Raw genomic sequence first — 11,040 nt, forward strand, 5'->3', positions numbered from 1 at the left:
CTTTCTTCGGCGCTAGAACCACTGGTGACGCCCAGGGACTTTGTGAGGGTCTCACCGCACCGGTGTCAATCATCTCGTCAAGGGCACAGTCGAGAAGCTGCCTCTTATGCGCACTTAACGGCCTCGGGTTACACCTGAAAGGGCGCGTATCACCCGTCTGAATCTCGTGCTGAAGCAGGTCGGTTCTGCCCGGTTTCTCCGTGAAGCAATCCGAAAACGGGAGTAAAGTTTCCGCGAGCCTTCGGCGCTGACTACTGGGTCCTGAGAAAGACGCAATAATCGCTTCTAACGGGCCACCGTCTCTCAGCGTCTCGAGGGAGCTCACCTGCCTTTCTGTCGCACAGGTGTGGACAACCACCTTTTGTGCAGGACAGCCGGGCAAGGATGCGCTTTCGAAGGGAATGAGGGGGGCGAGCTGGCTGTAACGATAGCCATTCTCCCCCATGTCGAGCACAATGCCTTCGCTCGAGAGAAAATCCCTTCCCAGAATTACTGGTATTGACAAGCCAGGCAGATAGACGAAGCGATGTCTCCGCTTTCTGCCGTCAAAAAGACGCACTGCTCCCTTTGCCCTTGCCGCCCCAGCTGCTAAGCTTAACGGGGTTTCGGCCGGTCTGACGCGGATGTTACCTATCCGGCAGGCCTCGTACACCTCGTCACCGACCAGTGACAGCGTTGAGCCCGTGTCTACGAGTGCAGAGTAGCATCGACCCGCTAACTGCACTAGCATAAAAGGGCTTGAGCGCGGAACGACTCCCTGAGTTCTACAGGCGAGCGGGACAAAGGCCTCCCCGTCGCCGGCGCGGGAGTTCTTTTCCTGACTAGCGCCTTGACAACCATGAAATTCTCCCGCTGACGGTGAAAGGCCGCTGCCACCAGACATCACCGCCAGCGCCTGGCGTTTCCCTGCATACGCCTAGCTTGGCATTCGCGTGCCACGTGGCCGGGCTGGTTGCAATTCCAGCAAAGCCGGTCATTCACCCGCCGCGTAGACGGAGGACCCCTCGTTCCACGAAGCGGTTGGGGACGGCTCTCCCCTTTCTCCGCGCATTCCTGACGCTCGCTCCGCGCGTGGCCTGTGAGACCGGCACGACGCCGCTGCTCGAATGCGTACGGGTCAAGCGCACGAGGGACAACAGGGGGTTCCGCCTGATTTTCCACGGCCATTACCTCGGCGCGCCGAGCCCTCATCGCGCATTCTCGGCCTCCATCCCATGCGCATCCCGGTTCTAGCGATTCGGCCGGCCTGGGGGGCGGCTGGTAGCGCAGTTCGGCGAGTAAATCCGCCTGCACGGTCTTGGCCTCCTGCGCTAGGGCCTCGAGGTTTGTAAAACTGCGGCCCCGCAGATACGGCTTGAAGCGTGGATGGCACTGCCTGATCACACGCGCAACCTGATCTCGGTCGGTTGCCGTCGGGTCTGCCCTCTTGTACAGCTCTTGCATTGCGCGTACGTACTCGAGGAGGCTTTCCTCTGGGTGTTGGGTGCGCAACGCGAGCTCCTCCAGCATCCGGCGCTCATAATCAGGCGGCAAGAACTCGGCGCGGAAACGATCTTTGAAATCCGCCATCATCGACTGGAAAGTCGGCTGGCAGCGCCTCCATCGCGCCGCGCTCTCGACGAGTGCTACAGGCAGGACCTGCCCTAGCATTACGTCATCTGGGGCGCCCAGAGCCGTCTGGTAGTCCTCGAGTTGTTGTAAAAACTCGTGGACTGATTTCGCGTCCGTGTACCCGGAAAAGGAGGGGGCCTCCATATTTATCCGCGGGCGCGATGCTGTCGCCGATGCTACCGATGCTGCGGCCTGGTTGGCGCCAGCCACCGAACCGAGCTGACGGGCTAATGCGGCAAACATCTCAGTCACCTGCCCCATTACGGCCGCCGCGTCGGCCGTCTCACTACCGGCTGCCCCGCCATCCAAAGCCGTGGCTGAAACATCCTTTCTGGGAGGCATAGTTCGCGCTAACTGTCCGGCCGCACCGGCTAACTGCTCATGGCAACAAGAACATTCACATACACAACAATCTATCTACAAACACGCGGAAATACACAACACAAAACGCCCGAAAACTACATAAATAATACAAAACCCCTAACAAATTTACAAGACTACACAAGTCGCTACTCCGCGAACATTCCGCCTGACCCGCTCCTTAACCCTATCGGTCCGGCGTGGCCCTGAACAAAGAGGGCCTGCCACGAGTCTGGCTGCACATCCCAAAATCGGCAGAGAAATCGTCCACAAGGTGTTAATTAAAGCCGCACGTTGGGCGCCATTATTTGTGGGCAATTCCTCTGCGCGGGGACGCACAGGCAGTCACTCGAGGCAGGACTTGGTACAAACGGTTTATTCTCACATGGCAGGGGGGCCGGTCGTCGTCGTGGCAGCTGGGTCAGGTGGTCCTTTTGGCAGGGCTGGTCCAGGAGCGAGAGCCCGCGAGCCTGCCCGGTCTCGCCTTATAAAGGCTTTCTCCTAGCCTCTCTCCCACCGCCCCACCACTCGGGAAGAAGGGGTCCGAGACTACTCGCGGTGAGCGGCGCGAGATTTGACTTGCCCGCGAGCAGACCCTACAAGTTGAGTGGGCGGGTGGTAGATCACGCCTCTAGAGGCTGAAGGGGGGAAGGGGGGTGGACGGGGAACGAACGAGGTGGATTAATAGCGGCGCTGGGGGTGGGTCGCCTGGGCTCCGGCTTCGCCGCAACAGACAACAGATTCACGGAGAGTGAGGGGGTGTCTGCTTTCTCAGCAAGAAGCGCGGGAATCGCTCCGTCCGTCAATAAAAAAATAAAAACGCGCATTCCCACGAGACACGAGTCGGCGAACAGGGAAGCGGTGGAAACTGGGGTGACAGGAGGAGGAAGCACCAAGAGAGGGAGGTATAGCACCAGAGTCCTTCAAAGCATTGAAGGACTCTGGTAGCGCTTCGCGAAGCACTGACGCAGAGCCGCTCACCTTTCTTCCTCCTCCGTGTGACGCCAAGGCCGACGATGGTAAATTGGTTTTTGAGGAAAGGAAATGGCGCAGTATCTGTCTCACATATCTCGGCGGACTTCTGAACCGCGCCGTAAGGGAAGGGAGGAAGGTTGGAGTGAAAGAAGAGAGAAAGGGGTGCCGTAGTGGAGGTCTCTGGAATAATTTCGACCACCTGGGGATCTTCAATGTGCACTGACATCGCAAAACCGGGAAACGTGCCCTTAACTGCTGCCGTAATAAAAGAACAGTTTGTTGCCTCGTGGGGTTGCGTATTAGATGTACGAAATATGCAGCACTGCGGGTTATCGTGGAAAGTTGCCCGTCGCGCCAAATTGCGCGGACGGTGTCGGATCAGGAACGAAGCGGCCGGAGACGCACTAGCGAGAGCCAAAGAGTGCTTAAGAGAACAGCATATTTTAGATATTTACAGCAGTTCTCAAAAAGCATAGCATGTGAAAGCCTGCCATGCGGCGCGTTTTATACGGTGCCCAGCTGAGGAATGTAGCTACGTGACGAATGTCCTGCAGTTGGCTGCATATCCATGCTGCCTTCCGTGGCCGCCCACAGCAGAAGGCGTAATCGGAACCGTCTCGCAGCTGTTTCGGTGACAAGAGTAGCTCTTCCAACAGCGATAGCGATGAGGCCTCCGTGATGCAGCACTTCTAGCAGTGACGGATGTTTACTACCAGGTAAAGCCGGACCCGCTGGAACCGAGCGTTGACCAGGGTCAAGTTGAAACATGATTCCCAGACAGTTCACCGCTTCCGAAGAAGTCGTCTTCTGTCCTCCACGACTCTTGGGAAAAGACACCTCCCTCCCCTGTCGCCGCCATTCTCAGTACAGGCAAGATTGGGGCCTTTGTTTTGCCCGGCGCCGTCCGGGTGACGCCGTTCCGCTCTATTGGTGGAACCCTGCCGAAGAGGTTTGCAGGCGAGGTGACGATGGACCCCTTTCCTTCTGAAACAAAGGGGAGTCGGCGCCGCTGCCGCCGCTGCCTGTTTGGTGTCGGCGCCCTGCCGTTTGCGAGGCTGACGGCTTTGTGGTCAGCTCGCGGGTCCCTCGTGCTCTGGTCCGCGTTGCTAACGAACACAACAGGGACTAGTTAGCTTAATTGGTAGCTGGGTTCCTCTGCATGCTTCCTTTATAAGAAATGTCTTAATACGACATCATTAGAACTGTCGGCACACCAAAACTATGCCAAAACCCCGCCGATGTCCGAGACAAAATGCGCTGATTGGTCGAGAGGAATTACATGACCTTGTGACGTCATCCCAACCTGCCCACCATTGCAGATGGCAATTGAATTAGCGATTGGTCGAGCTAGGTCACGTGACCTTGTTACGCCATAACAACCAGCTCAGCGGGTTGTGAGCAGCCTAGTTTCTAGATAGCAACTATTGAGACAGATATCGATCGAAATCAAAAGCCAGAAAAAAAATGCGATATACATGCAAATGTCGACACAGACACAGCATAGACGATAACTCCTACTGCAGCTAGCAGCGTCCGAAAAGGAACTGACGCAAACACACACAGAAGTTGCAACAGAAGCTACGACAAGTGTGAAATCTAATGCTATCGATTTCCACTCTTAAAGTGACCTAACCGTCCCCTAATTTTTTTTTTATTTGCCGGCATTTTCCAAGCTTTCACTGTACGGCAAGTATCTGTTGTGCAGTGGCTTCCTTTTGCCATTTGCGCAGTCGGCAGCAGATCGAGTTGTGTACTCGGTCAATACGGCGCGCGCTCGGAAAAACCCCCGCTGCGCGTAATTCTACTGCATCGACTGCAAATATTTTCGAAGCTACGAGTAACAGACTCTCTGGTGACGATGTTGCATTCTCGGATTTTGGTTCAGACGCTGTAACTGCGCAAACCGATCCCGGAACGTTGGCCGGCTAGTTTCGTTTCCTTTTTCCCGTCCGCTTGCGCGGGCGCATCTCGTTTGTTGTTCAGACAGTTAGTTCCGTTTTCGGCCTAGTTCGTTATTTCCCCGCGAGGCGTGCATTTTTGAAGTTCGGGTTTCTCTGATTCGGGCTCTTCGCGCGCTCGGAGGAGTACCGCTGCTCGTGATTCTGCCTCTGCAGCTGATTTTCAAGATGCTCCGAGCGGCAGTGACTCGGACAACGATGTTGTAACGTCGGATTTCGATCCCAACGATGAAATTTCAGAAGCAACGCCCGGAACGGCAGCGCCTGTCTGCCGGCAAGTTTCGTTTTCAGCTCCTCGTCCGTTTGTTTTTTTGAGCCGGTTCACGCGGCGCATGAATTTCATGATTGATACTTTTGTTGTTATCTGCAGTGTCCCTACATCATACGGAGGAGATGTAATTCCACAAAACCTACGAGGAATTGAATTCAAGCCGACCAGAAATCCGGGCATTGACCTTGGACTGACGCTTCGCAGTAGCCCGAAACGGTTTTCAAAGGTTGTGGACTTCTTTCGGTTGTTTTTCACAGCGGAAGTTATAAATACTATCTGCCTGAATACGAACAAGTATGCGTGGATGAACATCGTTGAAAAACCATCGTACGGGGAGAAGGATATATCCTGGAAGGAGGTGACAGTGGAAGAAATGACAAAGTTCATTGCTTTGCTTCTCTACATGGGTGCCTTGGAGTTGCCCCGTATCCACCTGTACTGGAGCACAAGCACCTTGCTCCTGGTCTCCTACCTTCAAAAATCATGCCTAGATGTCGTCTTTCAGCGCTTCTAGCCATGCTCCATGTTTCGGACAATGGGCTGAATGGCGCGACTGCTAAAAAGCTTGACAAGGTGTCGTGGCTTCTAGAACACATCAATGACCGCTGTGCGCATTTTTTTTTCAGCCCTACCGGGAGATTTCTGTGGATGAGGGGATGGTGAAATCGAACGCACGATCAGGAATTCGGCAGTACATGAAAGATAAAATTACCAAGTGGGGGTACAAGTTGGCGGATCCAAAATCAGGATACACTATTCAATTCATGGCATACACTGGAAAGCGCGAAGAACCGAGTGCAAATGGTCTAGCCTTCGATGTTGTCGCCAAGCTTTGTGACAAGTACCTTGACCAAGGTTACTTTGTATACATATGGACAACTTTTATACATCGACATCCCTGCTTTTGCACCTTCTGGAACGAAAGACTCTCGCTTGTGGCCCAACTAGGAAAGATCGACGTGGATTTCCTCCTGAACTCAAAAGTGTGGTAATGAAAGAGTCAATTACGTCAAAACCCTACCATTTTTTTTTCTTACTGCGCTAGCAATATAGTCCTCTTTCAACAAAAAACCCTGTATAAGCCCCCCCTCCCCCCTTTAGCTCTCATAGCCCCTAGCGTTCGGAGCGGATGGGGGCGTACGTCTTCGGGGCCCATAAGGCCTGAAACATATCCACCCACCCACATCCACCCTCCAGAAGCCTCCACCAGCCCCATAAAAAAAAGAACATTAGAAATTAGAGTTGGAATCAATTGGCTTTTCCATTTGTTTCCAAATGTGTTTTCAGTCCATCAATTAGACCCAACCAATTGGACCCAAATGGACCAAACCAAATTAACTTATTAGGTCCAAGGTATTGCATCCAGCAAATGTTCACATAAGTACCTCACAGTGAAGTAGTGCGAAATACACAATGTGAGAAATATTTCAACAAATTAAGATGTAAAAGGAAAACTAATTTCTGAGGACTGCAAGGAGATGCTCTGCTTGGTGCCAACATTTTTACAAGGGAGTTGAAAACTATGAGGCTTTCATGGAAATCAAGGCAAACAGACAAGTATAAATCACATACAAAAAACACTGTATAAACTGGTTCTTGCTCATTTAGCACAGTTATTTCATTTCGACACAAGTGATAGCGCAAATGATGAATACAATTTAGTAGGTTAAGCTGCAGATAGCTCTTATAAGAACCATATTAGTTCCGCCTTGCTTGTCGAATAGGCAAATGCTCACATGGATACACTGGGTGCAGTTTGTACAGACCAATTGGGCTCGCCAGTTGGAAACTCAATTGCTCAAATTAGGAGTCCATCTGTACTATCCAAATGGACAGTACAAACTGCTCGGACCATTGGCCTAGCAGTTGGCCTAGTAGTCTGAGCATCTGCCTCCCATGCAAGAGGTGCGTGGGGTTCGATCCCCAGTGCTGCCGGGTATACACCGGTGATACAATGCATACAAGCTTTCCTGTGACCTTGTGCTCGGCTTATATGGGGTGAAATGTTTGAGAAATGGTTACTGCTAAGGTAAAGTTGTTGCTTATTATCTTATGATTACTTGTGCATTTTGCGACAGTAATATTTTTTATTGCATACAAAATTCTTTTTGATGCTATTGTTATACAGTCATCAGTATAGTAGAACAACAGTATGATGGGAAAATGACTATCTTACTTTATTTAAATGAATATAACGAGAGGGGGGGAGTCTAAGAACTCGGAAGATTTTTAAAGAAATATTAGGATTATAAAGCATTCCCAAACTGTTCAGGCAAACCGAGGACCCTCCCAAAAACACAGAATTAAGGAAAATAAAAAATTGCCTTTTGTTTGGGCTCACATGCCTGGTACAAACATATACTTTATAGACACCATGTTAAAATATGGAAGCAGTGCATGCGTCGAAAGCTTCAGATGCGCGCGCTACAACCGAGCGATCGCAGCAGCAGCCACCATCGCAGCGGTGTGCTGCCGCTACAGTGTTTCGAGCTGCCCAATCCTGTGCCCGTTTGCCCTCCTTTGCTTTCCCTACTCCACTCTATTCATAGCCACCTCTCCCTTTGCATTTGCACAAGTAAAACACTAGTTTGGGCTAGTTAGTTCGTGGTGAAGTAATATCCCTGGTAGCACAAAATGTTGCAGCAACATTGCAGCAATGTTTCACTGCAACGTTGCTACAACGTGGATAATGTCCTCTTGAAATCGCATTCAGGTAACGTTAGCATGCAACATCACAACAACGTTGCTGCCACGTTTCAACAATGTTGCTGCATCATTGCTGAAACGTTTAAGCAACGTTATGTAATGTTTCAGGAAACATAAAACAACATTCCAGTAACATACAATATACGCACGCATGCTGCATGCACACCTTGAAGATTGTGCTCCTGCCGTTCATAGCTTGACCAGCCAGCAGCTTGTAAGAACGGCAGTGCTTAAACAGACAAACAAATGTGCAGAGTGACTAGTAAGACTTTTTATTGCTCTCCGAAGCTTGACCTCGGAACTAATGTAGATATTTCTGGCCTGCAATCGGCAATGCTTTATCCTGCACGAGTCCCTGCTGCGTGTAGCCCAAGTTCTGCAAAGTAAAAAAAAAAGTTGCACTTAAAACTAGGAAATCTGATGGAGAATACCTGCAGGAACAAAAATGTTCTACTAGCTTTTGTATGCAATCACTGATACCACAGACATGTTTTGACAGAAACATGCCATGAAGAGTGCGAAACATGGAACTTAGATGTTCTTTGCAGTGCAGTGCTATGACTGCACAGAAGTCATGGTAAAATGAATTTGTGTCCGCAACCAAAGCACGGTATAGCTGAGAGTCGGCACTGCAAATGGTTCATATCGACACCTTGTTCAGTTTGTTTTTGAACCTTCTGTTGTCCCAGGAGCGTATCTGTGAATAATACTGTGCATAAAAAGAGAAAAACATGAGCAGGGAGAGATTCTATAGAATTACTAGTTCACAATACCACCACGCAGCCGCTGTCATAACTGTTCCACAGGTGCTGTCCAGACTAAGGTCTGCTGTCGGCCAAGTTGAATGTCACAGTACGTGCTGACAGTTGTGCTCATGAAGCGCAATACACTCAAAAGGCATCTTGCACTTGCAGCAGCTGCATCTCTCCACATATTTGACAAAGCACTGAGGTGAACGACTTATGCAGAAACAGTTTCTCACCTTTGCTTAATCCTTGATGGGGCATAGCATAGTCAATCAGCTCCATATGAGTGCACCTTCTCTGTGACTCCCGCAAACTTTTTCTTCGCTTCCACTGAAAAGTTCAAAACCAAGAATGCAGAAGGTTGTGTGATCAGCCATTGCAGCAAATGATATACAAAACCTATTCTACAATTAGAGAGAATTGCGAGCCATGACAAATTTTGAAGAATTCAGTAGAAAGTTAGAAAAGGACAAGTAATTAAATAACTAATTACTGGAATGTAATGGGTCTAAGGGCATTACACTTCATCTTTACTCTAAATTATTTTGATCTTTTTATTGCCATTTGTGCACATTCTTTGCCTGCATATGGAAAAGCAGACTAGTTTATAAAACTTAATTTGAGCCTTGAATTGAAGTCTCTAGGACCTATTCATATGCAAAGAAAAATTGAGCACAGCAGTGGATTTCAAGAAATGCAAACCGAGGCTTTCAGCTACTAGTGATGCTCTGAAAGTGACATGGCTAGATCAAAATGACCTCCGATACTGTTGACGCAAGGTTGTCGTGATCCACATGTGACAGATATGTGAGGTCTCACTCAAGTATTTGAATATCTGTACTGAGTTTCTGAGGGCCCATCACTTCGTCTTCTCGAGAGAAAAACACTTTTACAGTGTCGATTTCCCCAGCGACCAGGAGAAATTTGTCCTAAAAATTTCAAAGAACTTGCCTCTGATTGGCTAGATAAAACTATGTGACAGTTTACCAAAATTGATCTTGATATTCTCACAGCCGTCTTTCAAGAGAGAGAGAACGCTCAAGATCTACATTCCATGCTAACGCAAATAGCAATTTTCATCAACAGAAACTTGACTGCTCATGGGGTTGCAAATGTTGCGAATAGGGAACACAGCAATATCAATTTAAGGCATCCTTTCGAGATAGTCCATGTGAGCCAAACCGGCAATCGTGGCGTGGAATGACAAAGATAATAATGCCCAAAAAGAAAGAAACGAAGATGGGAAGCAAAACACATTATTAGCAGGTTGTTTGCGAGCTCGAGACTTGAGCCCGCGCGCGACAAGAAGACCACAACGGCACTTCAGAGCACTTTTTGTCGCACTAGAACAATTTATTAGTAATTGCTTCCGCTTCCAGCTCTCTCCAGCTACGCTGATATTTTAAGCTTTACACCTCGAACTTCTCAGTAGCGAATAAGGGCCGTCAAAAAATAGGGGAGTACTCTTAATTTGGATCTGTTCATTGGGTAAAGCCATATCAGTCCGGTACACCACACGTCAGCGGCGAAAATGAACTGTAACAAGTAACCAGTCAAGAAATTCTCCGGGCTGCATGTGGAATGGACACCTCCAGAATGCTTCAACCACAGTCCAAAAATACTACGGGGTTTAGACTACGCATCTTTCACCTCAGGCCTTTCCAAGGCATCTGTCTGACGTTTCCGCTGTGTTGTCGGCTACGGTGCTGACCACGCTTGTGCGCAGCAGGCACACTCGCGTCGCGGTCGGCGCTCTTGAAGATTTCGGGCACACCACATTCAACGTTCCAAGACATTCACCCTTGTAGCATAGTGCCCTTCCGGATACGAGACGGCACTGAGGCAAGGATTATCTTTTTCTTTATCTCAAGGTCGGCGTTTCCAAAGTAACAGTGCCGAGGGAGCCATCCGACTCACGCATGGAGCCATCTGAGCCATGCGTAAAATGCGTAAGGGGACTTACCGTGTTTTTCGCCGATCTTATGATGAGGCGCTTTCTTGCGTGCATCCGCCGTAGTGTTGCATCCTACAAAAATGATCTCGAGTTCCTCAGCCCACTTGGACCAGTCGTGACCGGTAATGCTGAGGTGTTGCTCGCAGACCGCCACGTTCGCGCTTCGTTGTTTCCGCTCGATGTCGGCGAGGATTGGCGCGATGCACTAGTCGCTTGCTTTCCACTTACACAAGTGACACGAGCACTTTGACACCATTGCAATGTTTGATTAGGCCCGATTGCGTTATTCGGCGTACAGATTGAGACCGATTGACACCGACTTGCCGCTTCAAGCCGCCATATTCTTTGTTGTTTCACTGTTGCCAACAGGATGTTCGTACTTGGATATACACAGACAACACTTCGCATCTCTTGCGCTGTTTTATTTCATATCTTCGGGCTACACGGCTGGACAGAATA

At 49.8% G+C, this 11,040-nt stretch overlaps 1 long non-coding RNA gene across 1 annotated transcript; it reads right to left on the minus strand.

The window, feature by feature from the left end:
* Positions 1–8,132: 8,132 nt before the first annotated feature.
* LOC149351639 (uncharacterized) lies at positions 8,133–11,040 on the minus strand. Its single transcript, XR_016289501.1, has 3 exons — positions 10,591–11,040; positions 8,864–8,957; positions 8,133–8,257 (listed from the first exon to the last, which is right to left on the minus strand). It is a non-coding gene; the product is annotated as an uncharacterized LOC149351639 (long non-coding RNA).

The sequence above is a fragment of the Amblyomma mixtum genome, chromosome 3 (assembly GCF_055824585.1).
Source record: "Amblyomma mixtum isolate Tamu chromosome 3, ASM5582458v1, whole genome shotgun sequence".
Taxonomy (NCBI): Eukaryota; Metazoa; Arthropoda; class Arachnida; order Ixodida; family Ixodidae; genus Amblyomma; species Amblyomma mixtum.